The sequence below is a fragment of the Mustela lutreola genome, chromosome 7 (assembly GCF_030435805.1).
Source record: "Mustela lutreola isolate mMusLut2 chromosome 7, mMusLut2.pri, whole genome shotgun sequence".
NCBI lineage: Eukaryota > Metazoa > Chordata > Mammalia > Carnivora > Mustelidae > Mustela > Mustela lutreola.
Window position 1 is genome coordinate 137,033,060 of NC_081296.1, and position 15,995 is coordinate 137,049,054.

Here is a 15,995-nt window from a genome sequence, read left to right on the forward strand (position 1 = left end):
ACTCTAAGTATAAAATCAATTCCCATGCATCTCTACTGACATAAACTAATGAATACAGACATGAATAAAGTAATAAACGGGGAAAAGGAGATAAATCTCTGGTGCAGAAAAATTCCAAAGACTTTATGTAGATAATTCACCCTGAAGTATAACTCCCAAGCCCTTGAATGAGGGCTGTGTGTAATGACTTCCTTCTAAAGAGCACAGTATGGAAAGAGGGGAAGTGAGGAGAGTGGAGACACTCGGCAAGTACTACCTCGGCCAGGTGATCAGGATTAACATGAACAGTGATAAATCACCCTGATCCTGTGTATGCTAGCTATGATATGATGAAAGTGGCATTTTACCTCTTTGATATTTTCCTTCCAAATCCCGTACACCCAGTCTAATCCAGAGAAATAAATCAGACAAACTCCAAATGAGGGACGTTCTACAGAATGCTTGACCAGTATTCCTCAAAACTGTTAACGGCAAAAAAACTCAAGGAACGTCTGAGAAATTGTCACAGCCAAGAGGAAGCTTAAGGAAATGTGACAACTAAATGTTGTGTAGTATCCTAGTTGGCAGACTGAAACAGAAAAAGGATATTAAGTAAAAACTAAAGGAACTTGGATAAACTATGGAATTCAGTTAATAATAATGTTTCAATGTCGGTTCATTAATTGTGACAAATGTTCTATATATTAACGGAAGAAGTTAATAATGGGGAAACTGAAGAAGTTAATAATGGGGAAACTGAGTATGGGATATAGAGGAACCGCCTGTAGTACCTTTGTAATTTTTCTGCTTACCTAATACTAGTCTAAAATAAAAAGGTTATTTTTTTCAAATGCACATACCTTTGACCCAGAAATTCTGCCTCTGAGGAATTTTATTCTGAAGAAAAACTGGAAATTGGCACAAAAATTTTAAATTGTGGAGAGAGGGGTAAGAAGACTAGAAAGAAAAATCCGACAACAGGGATTAGTTATCTAAATTATGGTACATCTATGGGATGGAATAACTCTATATCCTTTTAAAGTTGATGTGGAAGAATAATGAACAAAAAGTCATCAGTTTCTGGTTGTGTACATTCCTACATGACTGTGTTACTCCAATAAAAAGGTTATTCTAAAAAAAATAGAGTATGTTGTATTCATGTATACAGGAAATTAAATCTGTACTTGCCTGGGAATGTAACTAAAGTGATACACTACACATCACTGAAAATAGTTCCATTATAAATGACCATATCTTCTACCTGATATTTTTATGGATTTTCAGCATTTTCTTTCCCTTTTTTTTTTTTTAAGATTTTATGTATTTGAGAGAGAGAGAATGTGAGAGAGACAGAGGGAGCACAAGTGGGGTGGGGGGGACAGAGGGAGAAGCAGATTCCCCGCTGAGCAGGGATCCTGACATGGGACTCAATCTCAGGACCCTGGGATCATGACCTGAGCCAAAGGCAGAGGCCTAACTGACTGAGATACCCAGCCTCCTCTTTTCAGAATTTTCAATAGATGAAACTTACAATGTAAAGAATTAAGGAAAGAGACGAGGAGGACTGAAGTTGGGTGCCAGCACGATGAAGAGAGTGGTCAGTACCATTTACACAGCTAGAGAAGTCAAGAAGAGAAACAGCTTTGGTGAGAAAGTGATTAATTCCATTTTGGACACACCAAATTTGTAACTTTCACAGGAGAGAAAAATTGTTCTAAAGTTGTCCACAACCATCAGCCCTCTTTTTTGGTTAATTGAAGTTCTTTCCCACAAGCAAACTAAGTGTCCATTGATAAATAGATTTAAAAAAAAATGTGGTGTACACACACACACACACACACACACACACAGGAATATTACTCAGCCTTTAAAAAGGATGAGATGGTTACCATTTGCAACAACGTGGATGGACATAGAGGGTGAAGTAAGTCAGATTGAGAAAGACAAATACCAAATGATTTCACTCATATGTGGAATCAAAAAAATGAATAAACAAACAAAAAGCAGAATCAGACTTATAAATACAGAGAACAAACTGATGGTTGCCTAGGGGGAAGGAAAAAATGGGTTAAGAGGAGTGGGAGATACAGATCTCCAGTGATGGAAATGAATGAGTCATGGGAACAAAAGACATAACAAAGGGAATATAGTCAATAATACCGTAATAACATTGTATAGTGACAGATGGTAGCTGCTCTTGGGGCGAGAGCATATAGAAAAGTTGAATCACTATGTTGTCGACCTGAAACTAATAAAAGATTGTGTATCAAGTATATTCAAATAAAAAAATTTAATAAATAAAATAAAACTATGAAAAAAGTTCTCTCCCACAAATCACAGCATCTCCCATGATGTCAGTTGCCTCAGTCAGCTCTGAACGCTCCCATATTTCTTGAAATCCAACTTTTATTTTCAGCTTTCTGTTAGTTATCTTCCCTGGTTTACTCCACCAGCATCTCCAATTTAAGATGTTGAGACAAAGCTTAGTTTCTTCCATAGTCCCTATCAAATCTTCCCCTTCTCCACTGTTCCCTGTTTGGGAAATGTTAACACCATCATGCAGTCACCGAGGTGAGACGGTTTGAAGTCATTTTTAGTTCCTGATTCTTTCTTTCTTTTTTTAAAGATTTTATTTATTTATTTGACAGAGAAGAGAGAGATCATAAATAAGCAGAGAGGCGGGCAGAGAGAGAAGGGGAATCAGGCTCCCTGCTGAAAAGAGAGCCTGATGCGGTGCTCGATCCCAGGACCCTGAGATCATGACCTGAGGCCAAAGGCAGAGGCTTAACTCACTGAGCCACCCAGGCACCCCAAGTTCCTGCTTCTTTCTTATGCCCCTTTATCTAATTAAATGCCAAGCCTCATAGATTTTACTTTTATAGTACTCTTGCATCCACTCTCCCTGTTTTGTTTGTTCTGTGTCGTTGGCCTCGATAGGCAACCACTCTTCTGGATGGTCTGTCCCCAAGTCATTCTCTACACTGGCAGCAGAGTGAGAGTCCCAAAATACAATTGCACCTCATCTGTCTTTCACTATCTCTTGCATCATACTTGAGCACACCAGATCACTTGCCATTTCTTTTTTCTTTTTAAGGTCTTATTTTTTTTTAATTTGAGAGAGAGAGTACAAATGGGACAGGGGCAGAGAGACAGGGAGAGAGTCCCAAGCAGACTCCATACTGAGCACAGAACCTGATGTGGGACTTGAGCTCATGATCCTGATATCATTACCTGAGCTGAAATCAAGAGTCAGATGCTTAACTGACGGAACCAACCAGGCGCCCCTCACTTCCTATTTCTTGAGGAATACTACGACTTAAGGTGATTTAAAGGCTGAATGCTTATGGGAACTCCAGAAGACTTCCCCTTGCTTGTCTATGGCCTCCATGAAGACTTCCGCTTGCTTGTCTACTCTGTTGGACTCCCTCAGTACCACCTGGCATCTTTACTAGAGCATTTTCTCCATTCAACCTTGAATTAGAGCCAATTATGTGCAAGTTTGCCTCCCCAGCTAAATTACTCATTCCACAAATATATACCAAGCACCTATGTCAAGCTCTGGCAATAGAGCTGTGTGAACAAAAATGAAGCCAATCCCACTGCCTCAGAGATCCTGTCCTAGCCATTATATTCTCATCAATGCCTAGAACAACACTTTGCGTGTGGTAGGTGCCCAGTAACTGTTGTCAATTAAAAAAATATATATATGTATATATATATGTATAAAAATATATATGTGTATATATGTATATAAAATATATATGTATATATACATATATGTGTGTATATGTAAATATATATATATATATTTGCTGACTAAATGCTGAAACAGGAAATTAGAAGGGATTGTCTCCATCTTAAGAGAAAATTTAAATAAAAACTCCACCTTCAAGTGATGATGGCAGTCAGAGGTGGGACCACTCAAAGAAAGAGCATGACAAGAAAAGTCTGGGGGGTTGAAGGAGACAGCTCAAAAGAACAGAGAGCATCTGAAGAGAACGACTGTACAGAAGCCAGAAAAGGGAGAAATTTAAGAAAAAAGAGAACCAAAAGGAAAATTGGTGAAGACTAGTTCTAAGGAAATGCTATCATACTTGATAGCTAAAGTCACTGATGACATGGAGTTTGGGGCCGACTGCAAGCAGCTGACAGTAGAGGCAGGAGGAAAGTCAAGGGTAAAACGCCGGAACAGACCAGCTGTGTCCAGAGCTAACTGCTTAGACTCTTGGAGCACCTGCTTCACCCTCTGTGAAACGGAGACAATAATAGAATGTACACGTCCCTTCAGTGGAGATTAAATGACATAACGAATGCAAACCATTTAGCACAGAACCCACCACAAATTAAGTGCTGCAAAAAATTAGTAGTTACTGAGAAAAGGAAGAGAGTCTAGCCAACGAGTTTCCCTTAATGGACCATTAAAGCAAAAGTGTTGGTTGAATGAGAAAATCACCAGCTGAAAAGGATCCACATGTGGGAAAATTAATAGGTTTCTCCCTCTTGTGTCCCTGTGTCCTTCCCACAAAACACACACACACACACACACACACCACACCACACCATAGGAAAAGCACCTCTGCTGCTGGTTCATTAGATTCCCTGCAGTTAGAATAAACAGAGAGTACTCACCATGACCTCAGCACCTATGATCTGGCCCCTGCCTATGTCTCAGCTTCACCTTGACCCCTTTCCCCACCATACCAGCCCACAAAGAGCTCTCTCTTTGCATCCCCCAGGGCCTTGGCAAATGCCATCCTGCGACCAAGAATACCTGTCTACAGGGCTTTGTAGGCATGGGTGGGGGATCTCCTCATCTTTGGAGTCTTAGCTAAAACATCACCTTCACATAGAGAGATTTCCTAACACCATCTGAAGGAATTCTATTCCCCGAGCCATTTTCTATCTCATCCTCCTTATTCCCTGTCGCTTGTGTCATAATCCAACATCACCTTGTTTATTTGATGTGTACTTGCTTATAGTCTGTCACCAGCCACTAGAACATAGATATCATAAGAAAGCGGACATTGTCTTTCTTTTTGCCTTTCTATCTGCTGGGCACTGTTTGATGAAAGCAGCATTTCTCATCTTCTCATCTCCACAGTGTTTTTCTAGGTCCCCTTTTCTCTGCTGTCATCATTCCTAAACCGATCCTGGACATTCCAGAATCTTCCCAGAATTGTTTCCCAACAGTCTCTGGAGATATGTTACTAATACAGGCCGTGTCCATCAAGGAGAGTAGGAAGAGGCACCCGGGTGGCTCAGTAGGTTAAAGCTTCTGCCTTCAGCTCAGGTCATGATCCCAGGCTTCTGGGATTGAGCCCTGCATTGGGCTCTCTGCTCAGTGGGGAATCTGCTTCCTCCTCTCTCTCTGCCTGCCTCTCTGCCTACTTCTGATTCTGTCTGTCAAATAAATAAATAAAATCTTTAAAAAAAAAAAAAAAAAAGGAGAGCAGGAAGTGTCAGCATTTACTTGAATAAACGAATGACTCCCAGCAACAGGCCCTCCTTTGGCCCCAGCACTCTTTCTGCTTTGCATTACAAGAAACACTCTGGATGCCAGAATGGGAGTGTGGGGGCAGGTGTCCATCACTGTGTGGCAGCTGTGGCAACAGAAACAGAACTCCCAAAGAACACACCAAGTGTGGGGACAGTGGAAGAGACTATTCTTCTTTTTTTTTTTTTTAAAGATTTATTTATTTATTTGACAGAGAGAAATCACAAGTAGATGGAGAAGCAGGCAGAGAGAGAGAGAGGAGGAAGCAGTCTCCCTGCTGAGCAGAGAGCCCGATGCGGGACTCGATCCCAGGACCCTGAGATCATGACCTGAGCCGAAGGCAGCAGCTTAAGCCACTGAGCCACCCAGGCGCCCTGGAAGAGACTATTCTGTATCCAGAGCAGGTAGCCACAGGCCATTAGGTGGCAGCTGGCAGATGTTTGCCAAATTCCTCCTATGCCTTGCCTTTCAGACTCTCTCACATACCCTTCTCAACTACAGAATTTTGAGGTATTGTTGCAGTAACATTTACTGAAGGCTTACTGTAGACATCTCTATTAGTTTCCTATTGCTGCTATAACAAATTGCCACAAGCTTAAAATAATGTCCCCACATGGATAATCCAGGACGGTCATCCCATCTCAAGGTCTTTAACTTTATTTTTTTTTTTAAGATTTTATTTATTTATTTGACAGGCAGAGATCACAAGTAGGCAGAAAGGCAGGCAGAGAGAGAGGAGGAAGCAGACTCCCCGCTGAGCAGAGAGCCTGATGTGGGGCTCAATCCCAGGACCCTGGAATCAGGACCTGAGCCGAAGGCAGAGGCTTTAACCCACCGAGCCACTCAGGCGCCACATCAAGGTCTTTAACTTTAATCATAACTGCACAGTTCACATATTTATCCAGTGTATTATCCCCACTTTTGAGATGAGGAAACTGAAGTGTTTAGAGGCTAACGAGTTTACCTAAACCCACACAGCTGGAAAATGATAGAGCGACGACAAAGTAACAGGGACGGAAGCAACCAAACACAGATTACTCACCCGCTATGCTTGGCTGAGCTTGTTCTTACGTGGAAGGCATTGGAAGGAAAGAAAAGCAAGAAACTGGAGTGTTCAGATGACTGAGCCAAGGCAGTCGAAGTTGGTTCTGGCTTAGCTGGGTGTATGTGGTGGTGGGAACCAAGGTTTAGAATATTTACATTTAGGGGCGCCTGGGTGGCTCAGTGGGTTAGGGCCTCTGCCTTCGGCTCAGGTCATGATCTCAGGGTCCTGGGATCGAGTCCCGCGTCGGGCTCCCTGCTCAGCGGGGAGCCTGCTTCCTCCTCTCTCTCTCTCTGCCTGCCTGCTTGTGATCTCTGTCAAATAAATACATTAAAAAAAAAAAAAGAATATTTACATTTAATAAGATTATCCATATGGTGAATGTATTAGTTTACGAGGGCTGTTATAACAAAGTACCATGGTTTTGGTGGCTTAAACAAGAGAAATTTATTTTCTCACAGTTCCAGAGACTTGAAAAATCAAAGATCAAACTATTGGGAGGTTTGGTTTCTTCTGAACCCTGCCTTCACATGGTCTTCCTTCTCTAGTTATGTATCAAATTCCAAATTCTTTTTATAAAGACACCAGTCAAAGTGGATTGGGGCCCAATACTAACAACCCAATTTTAACTTAATTACCTCTTAAAGACCCTTTCACCAAATACAGTCACATTCTGAGGTACATCAACCCATGAATTTGCAGGGAATACGACTCAGCCAGTAAGAGTTAGGTTTAAACCTATAACCTTGCTTTTTATTTTCTATTTGTTCCATCTCTTCTTTTGTTCCTTTCCCCCTCCTTGTCTTCCTTCTTTTGAATTGGGTGTATTTTATTATTTCATTTTATTGCCACTGTTAGCTTAGTAGTTATCCTTCTGTGGTTGCTTTAGGGTTTCTAGTACACATCTTTAACTCATCTTGGTATGTCTTCAAATAATACTGTAACACTTTATGCCTAGTACAAAAAGCTTGCAATAGTATCCTTCCATTTCCTCTCTCCCAGCCATTGTGCTATTGTTATACAGTTTACTACTACATATGGCAGAAATCCCACCATACCTTGTTATTTGTTTGCCTTCAATAGTCAGTTATCATTTAAAGAGATTTTTAAAATAAGAAAAGTCATAATTCAAAAGAAAAGTGATAATTCTACAAATACCATTTTTGGTGCTATCTACCAATTCCTTTGCAGAGACCCCAGTTTCTGTGTGGTATCATTTTCCTCCTGTCTGAAGTATTTCGTTAACGTTTCTTGTGTAGCCCTGGTATATTGGTGGTGATTCTTCAGGTTTACCTGAGAAAGTCTTTATATTGTCTTCATTTTGGGGGGAGCAAGTTTGCTGACTATAGAATCCTAGCTTAATGGCATTTTTCTTTCATTACCTTAATGCTGTTGCTCCATTGTCTTCTGGTTTATATTATTTCCAAGATAAAGTCTATTGTCATTCTTATCATTTTCCCCACTATGTGTGATATATTTTTATTGTTGCTGCTGTTAAGATTTTGTCAAGCACTAGTTTTAAGTGTTTGATTATTATGAGTCTTAGTGTCATCATGTTTCTTTCTTTCTTTCTTTTTAAGATTTGTTCATTTATTTGACAGAGAGAGAGATCACAAGTAGGCAGAGAGGCAGACAGAGGGGGAGGGAGAAGCAGGCTCCCAGCTGAGCAGAGAGCCCAATGCGATTTGGAGCTCCATCCCAGGACCCTGAGATCATGACCTGAGCTGAAAGCAGAAGCTCAACCCACTGAGCCACCCAGGTGCCCCTGTCATCATGTTTCTTATCCTTGGGATTCATGGAGTTTCTTGGATCTACGGGTTTATAATTTTGAATATGGAAACTTTGGGGCCATTATTTCTTCAAATATTTTTCTCCTCTCACTTTCTACTTCTGGGACTCTAATTACACATATCTGAGGTTGCTTTAGGTTGTTCTTTTGTTCTTTCTTTTTTTTCTTTGTTTCGTTCTTTTGGGTTTTTTCCCCTGTTTTATTTTGAATGGTTTCTATTCCTATGTCTTCAAAGTCATGTTTCCTTCTGCAGTGTCTAACATGCTGTTAATTCTACCCAATATATTTTTAATCTCAGATGCTATATTTTTATAGAAGTTAGGCTTGAAAAAAACTTCCATGTCTCTCTTTAATGTGTTCATGTTTCTCTCCACTTTATTAAACACATGAAATATAGTATGTAGTAATTCTGGGTTTATTTTTATTGATTGCTTTTCTTTCCCATTTCTTTGTGCCTGGTAATTTTTTATTGTTTTCCAGACATGACTAATTTTACCTTGTTCAATACTAGAAATTTTTGTATTCCTTAAATTATTTAGGACAGGAGAGTAAATATGGTCCTTATTATTCCATTGTTTTCCAGACATGACTAATTTTACCTTGTTCAATACTAGAAATTTTTGTATTCCTTAAATTATTTAGGACAGGAGAGTAAATATGGTCCTTATTATTCCATTAATGCAAGAAGCAGAAGTCCTAGGCCTTGTATTACATTGAGAATCTTTTTTTTTTGCACCAGAATGCTTTTTTATTATATGTTTTTAAATAAAAATTTTTTATGTTTAAGATGTACAACATGATTTCACATATTCATAGTGAAATGATTCCTACAGTCAAGCTAATTAACATATCATCTCCTCTCATAGTTAACCAATTTTTTGCATAATAAGTGCACCTAAAGTTTCTCTAGCACATTTCCGGTGTTCAGTACAGTATTAGTCATCATGCTTCTATATTAGATCTGGAGACTTAGTCATCCCATATAACTGTAATTTTGCACCCTTTGACCACCAGGATTTCCCCAGTCCTCAACACCTCCCCAAAGTTCCTAGTATCCACCATTTTAGTCTCTGATTCTATGCGTTCGAATTTTTTTTTTAATACTACTTTTAAGTGAGATTGTTCATTATTTGTCCTTATCTGGCTTGCTTATTTCACTCAACATAATGGCCTCCAGGCTCATCCACATCACCACAAATGGCAGGATTTCCTTCTCTCTGATGGCTAAAAACATTCCATCTTTAGGTATATGTGAGATCTTCTTACTAATTTCACCCGTCAAGAGGCACTTGTGTTGTTTCTTGTCTTGGCTACTATGAATAATACTGCGATGAACATGAGTATGCAAATAAGTCTTCTTATAAGATCCTGATTTCATTTCTTTTAGACATATACCCAAAGTGAGATTGCAGGAGCATATGGAAGTTCTATTTTCACTCTTTCAGGGAACTCCCTACTATTTTCTTCAACGGCTGTGTCAATTTACATTCTCACCAATAAGGTACAAGGGTTCCATTTTCTCCACACCCTCACCAACAAGTGTTATCCCTTGTCTTTTTGATAGTAGACATCCTAAGATATGTGAGGTGATTTCTCATTGTGCTTTTGATTTGCATTTCCCTGATGATTTGTTAGGCAAGCACAAAACAGATCTCTTTGACCTTTGTATGTTTTCTTTTGAGAACTGTCTATGCAGGTTCTTTGCTCATTTTTTTAATCAAATTGGTTTTTTGCTACTGAATTGAGTTTCTTATATACTGTGCATATTACTCCTTATCAAATGTACGTTTTGCAAATATTTCCTCCCATTTAATAGATTGTCTCCTTAGTCCGTTGACTGTGTCCTTCATTTTGGAGAAGCTTTTTGGTTTGATGCAATCCCATTGGTCTATTTTTGCTTTTGTTGACTGTGGCGTTTGAGGTGATATCCAAAATATTATTGCCCTAATATCAGGAAGCTTTGTCCCAGGGACACCTGGGTGGCTCAGTGTGTTAAAGCCTCTGCCTTCAACTCAGGTCATGATCCCAGGGTCCTGGGACCAAGCCCCACATAGGGCTCATCTATGCTCAGCAGGGAGCCTGCTTCCTGCTCGCTCTCTCTGCCTGCCTCTCTGCCTACTTGTGATCTCTTTCTCTGTGAAATAAATAAATAAAATCTTTAAAAAGAAAAAAAAAGAAGCTTTGTCCCTGGGTTTTTTGGTTTTTTGTTTCCCTAATAGTTTTGTGGTTTCAGGTCTTACACTTACAGGTCTTATTTAAAGACTTACACTTAAAATTACACTTAAAGACTTACACAGGTCTTTAATCCATTTTGAGTAACCTTGTTGCTGTTGTTGTTTAAGATTTTATTTTTAAGTAACCACCCCCCTCCCCCCACAATGGGGCTCAAATTCACAACCCTGTGATCAAGAGTCATATGCTCTACCAACTGAGCCAGCCAGGCAACCCGAGTTTAATTTTGTACGTGGAATGAGATAATGGTTCAGTTTCATCCTTCCCGTGTCAAAAAACCAGTTTCCCCAGAACCATTTGTTGAAGACTCTCCTTTGCCATCGTATATTCTTGGCACCTTTGTTGAAGATCAGTTGACCATAAATGTGTGTGTTTATTTCTGAAGTCTCTATTCTGTTCCTTTGTATTTATTTCTGAGGTCTCTATTCTGTTCCTTTGTATTTATTTCTGAGGTCTCTATTCTGTTCCTTTGTATTTATTTCTGAGGTCTCTATTCTTTTCATTTGGTCTACATGTCTCTTTTTACGCCAGTACCATGCTGCTTTGATTACTATAGCCTTGTAATATACTTGGAAATCAGGGAGTGTGATGCCTCAAACTTTGTCCTTTTTGCTCAAGAGTGCTGTGCATATTCATGGTCTTTTGTGGTTCCATAAGATACAATGAGATTCTTGAGACCAGAAATGAGAAACAGTTTTATCTTTCAATTCAACTTCTGGGACATTTATATTCCCTACACATTCTGTTGATGAACAGTTGTTTCCTGTTTTCAGTTCTCTCTTTCTCATAGTCCCTTACCAGAGTCACTCGTAAGAGTCCGTTGATCTTTCAACATTCCACCTGGAAATCTCATTACTTAAATCCCTAAGTTCGTTAAGTACTTTTTCTTCTTTCCAAATTAGCTCAGACACCAAGTTTTATTGATTGATTCACCATACATAAGTACAGGTCACCTTTTGTCCAAACTACTCTAGTAGTTCCTTCATCATCTTTTCTGGACTCCACTTGCTTTCCAGTCCCAAAGCCATTGCCCTGTATCCTAGGATTAGGTTTTGTTTCGATTTTGGTTTTGGCAACATCAAACTTCTTGGTACCAATTGGTTATCTACTTTGCAGTAAAGCTGACTCACAAGCCACCCCGACATTTAGTTTCTTAAAACGACAGCTACTTACTATTTCTCACAAGTCCATAAGCTTTCTAGAAAGCCTTGCCCATCTGGGCTAGGATTGGCGGACTGGCTAGGTTTGCTCATGTATTTTCTGTCAACTGAGGGCTGGCTGTCCCAGACAAGGACAACTTGGCACTCCTCATCGTGTCTCCCACATGCCTCCAGCAGGCTGTCACCCTCAGGTTCGCATGATCAGAAGCAAGTCATGGAATGTTCTTATGACTCTGGTAATGTCCCCGTAAAGGTACACACAGAGGTACGTGTTCTGAGATAGAACGGCACCGTGCTTTTTCATGCCTTTGCTTAAACCAAGCTACCCGAAGTTAGTGATGTGACTGGGCCCCGAGTCAGTGCAGACAAGCACTAACAGTGGGTGTAGAACAGGAAGGCAGGAAAAACCAGGGAAAGTTATGCCACAGTCTATCCTCCCTATGAAGTAAATATTAGTATATGATCATTGCCCCCATTTTACAGATATGAGACTAAGGCACAGAGAAGTTAGGTTACTTGCCCAAGTTTGGGTTTGAACACAGGTGATTTGGCTGTGGAGTCCATACCCACAATGCTGTGCTGCGCACGGGGAACAAGTGATAGCATTAGAGGAACGTCTAACCCATCTGGATAATTGTCATCCAGCCTCCTCCGGGGGTCTTCCAGGGATGGCAAGCTCACTCCTTCCTAGCTCAGCCATGACCCCTGGGGTCAGCCAAAAGCCCCAGACCTCCAAGGTCTGCCTCCCAGGGGTGCATGGGGAAGGCCCTTGCCAGTCCTCACTTCTCGGCCTCCAGCGCCTGTGGCCACAGTGAAGTCTGTCAGGGGTTAAAGGCAAGGAAGGGAGAAACAAAAGAAGGAATAAAGTTAAGAAATGTGCCATGAAGCTTCTCGCAGCGCAGAGCAGAGAAAGTCATTTCCAACTTCTTTCATCTCCAAGATGAAGCCACTAAATAAAGGGGCAAAGCGGCGAACACAAGGGCTTTTAATCTGTCTCATCTCCTTCATAATAACTGCAAATTTTCCCTGGGCCCCTGGGAGTGAGCCTCTTCCCTGCGCTCGGCCTTATCTCCCCCTCCACATTTCGCCGGCGCCGCGCCGCTCCCCGCGCGCGCTGCCCGGGCCGTCCCGCCGAGGCCTGGGGGAGCCGGCGCTCCCCGCCGCATTGTTCGCGCGGCCCGGGGCTCGCAGGAGGGATGAAGGCCCGTCAAAGGGAAGCGGGCTCGCCGCGGCTTCATTAACGGCGGCCTTTCAGCGGCGCGCATATCAGAGCCAGGCCTTTTCAGAGGCGCTAATTAGCAATTTGGAGCCTTCCCCCCTCTGGAGAGGCGCCTTCAATCTAACAAGTGGGAACGGCGCTGGCGCTCCCTTTTTTCTTGCACTTAATATTTATTGTTTTCCATTTCTCCCTCTCCTGTCCCTCCTCCTCCCGGCCCGTCGCATTGTCGGGCTCACCGCCACCAGATAAGGCCGATGGGGCGGGGGCGCCGCGGGAAAGAGGGGGGCACCATTAATCACTCTTTTAATTCTCTGCTAATGATAACTTTCTCTCTCGCAGCGAGAGAAGTTAATCTTTCTTGGATGTTGAGAGGAAGGGGAGAGTTGGGACCGAGCGGGGGTCGGGGGAACTCCGAGGGATACGGTGATGGCCGAGGGGGGGGGGGCGTGGGGGCGACTCGAATCCTATCCCCGCTCCTCCCCTAGTTCCCCAACTTGACCTCCCGACCGGTTGGCGTTACAGGGAGGGGCTTTCGTTCTTCCGACCCCCGCTGCCCAGCAGCAAGGCTTCCCCACCTACTGAAAGAATTCACCTTCTTCCAAGTTCAACTCAGAGGGCCACCTCCTCAGGAAAGCCAGCAGCGATGATCCTGTCCTGCCTCAATGTCCCTCCTTCCTCGTTCTGAAATCCCACAGTGCCTGAGGCACCACTCTTCTGGTGAAGTCTGCCCATATTACAGTTGCCAGTATTACACCTGGAGAGTAGAGACCACCAAATCTTTAAAATATGTATATCCTCCATAGGACAGCAAATGTTTATTGAATGAATGGATCAACTCATTCTTGACTGCCACAGGGGCCTATAACCTTTTTTCTTTTTGCTTCCTTCTTTTTTTTTTTTTTAAGCTTCTTTGCATAACATATGAATAACACCCCTTTGAGACGAGAAAGCCAAGGCACAGGGAAGTGAGGTCACTTGCCTGTGCTCACAGAGCTGTTAGGCAGCACAACTGGATTCAAACCCAGGGCTGGCTGGCTGCAGAATCTTGTTCTCATGCCCACTTTGCTAGGATAGGATCTTGGCTTCCACAGGGCCCCTGCTTCCCTACCTGGACGGAGGAATGGGCTGGGAAGGAGGCCCAACACAAAAGTCTAGGCAGGCACAGAAGGTAGGGCAAAGTCAAATAAGCCAGGCCCCCAGCAACAAGCGAGATCTGACACCTGGTGTTTGGCTTTTGGCTACAAAGCGAGGGCTACCGGCAGTGGCCTCAAGACAATGGCTGTGACCACCCCCCCCCCCACCTGTTCTCCCTTCTCACCCCAGGCCCGCCCCGCTCACTGAGGCAGCAGGAGCAAAATTCCCAACAAACTCTGGGTGCTGCCATACAGAAGTAAGTGGAGCCGAGTGCCCTGGAGAGGGAGGGAGGGCAGGAGAGCCCCCGAAAATCCCCTCCGAATTATAAACATATCCTCTTTAAGTACATTTCTAAGGATAACATTTGTATTACTCTGTCCTGTGCCTGCAGATAGGGCCGTGCGTATCTCCTCCATCTCCCCTCCTTTCTCTCCGCTCTGCTGGGAGCAGTCCCTATCTGGAGCCGCGCTGGCAATCCGCTTCCCTGCAATTGTTTCGATCGAAGGGAAAAATTAATTTCTGCCTATCGTTAATTGAGAGAATTGTGTGGAGGGCGAGAGAAGGGGAGGGGAAAGGAGAGGAAGGAAGGAGGCGGAGGGGAGCAATCGTGTTATTAACCGTGTCCCTTTCATAAGCAAATATTCTGATTGCCATCAGTGAGATGAGAGGCTCATTAATGCAGGAAGCAGAGAGGTGATTAGAGAACTTTCAAGAGCTATTGAGCTAAGCGGGAGGGAGGGTTGTGGGGATCTGGAGGCCAGGGGAATTTGGGGAGGACTGGGCTGGGGGAAAAGCCACTGGCCTTTTCAATTCGTTGGGCTTTCCTCCTCTCTGGTCCCCCTCAGCCATTTTCCCCAGTACACAGTTCCAAAGGAGTCCCAACGCCATCTGCTCCAGTTGCAAAGAATGCAAAAGAAAGTGAGTAAAAACTTCACAAAAGTCACATCTTCTCTAAAGACCCCATCCGCCCTGATGCTAAACCGGTAGTCTGCAAATTTCCTAGCCCCCAAAGAGGTCTGTGTAATAGCACATGCTTTTAAAATTGTGTCATTGTCTTTACAAGATCCCTACTGTCTGATTTGCCGGTCCCCACAGTTCCTATTTATTGACCCCCAACCTGCCTCACTTGTGTATGTCCCCGCCAGGTCTGCTCTGCTATTTGTGTCGGCAGCCCCAGGACAGAGCTGAGAGCTGCCGGTGGCCCTGGGGCATTGGGGATTAAGAGGGAGGGATGGGTTGAGGAGGTAGGCGCGGGGGCTGGTGGCAGGAGTGACAGCAGTTGATAAACCTTACATCCTCTCGGCCCACCTCTGATTTCAGCCATCACTGTGCTGCTCAGGTCCATGTGAATTCATCCCAAGCAAACCGGCCTCCAGAAGTACCATGTTCTGTCTCTCCAGTTTTCTGCTCCGGAGACTTCTCCAAGAAGAAGGTGCTCAGCAGTACCCCTCAGGTGACACACTAGTGCGGTGGAGCTGGATGGGAGAGTTTATACCCCCAGGGATAACAGTCAAGGTGGGCAGGGGCAGAGGGGAGCCTCCGGACAAACACCCAAGGCTTTTCAGAAGGGTGTTTCTGGAAGGGTACTGTACCCAGCTCAGAAGGCCTGGGGGAGTCAAGCCTCACTCCTACAACAGCCTCTCTGGATAACACACTCTTTAATTGGTTTTTCCTTCTTATCGGCCTCACTTTCTCCACCCTTCACCCGGGTTTCCCAGGATCAGCTCTCACACTATCTGTGCCCAAATCTGCTCCAGCTGTGCTTTCAGGGGCACATGAACTAAGACAGTGGTCACACGAGTCCCCAGTACAGAGGACAGGAGACAGTCACTCAGAAGAAGTGGCAAGTGCTACTTCAGAGAATGGCTCCCTGTGGCCCCGAGCACCACTGGTGCTAGAGACAAGGGCGTGTGCAATGCCAGAAGAGCCAGGACCAGGAGCCAGGG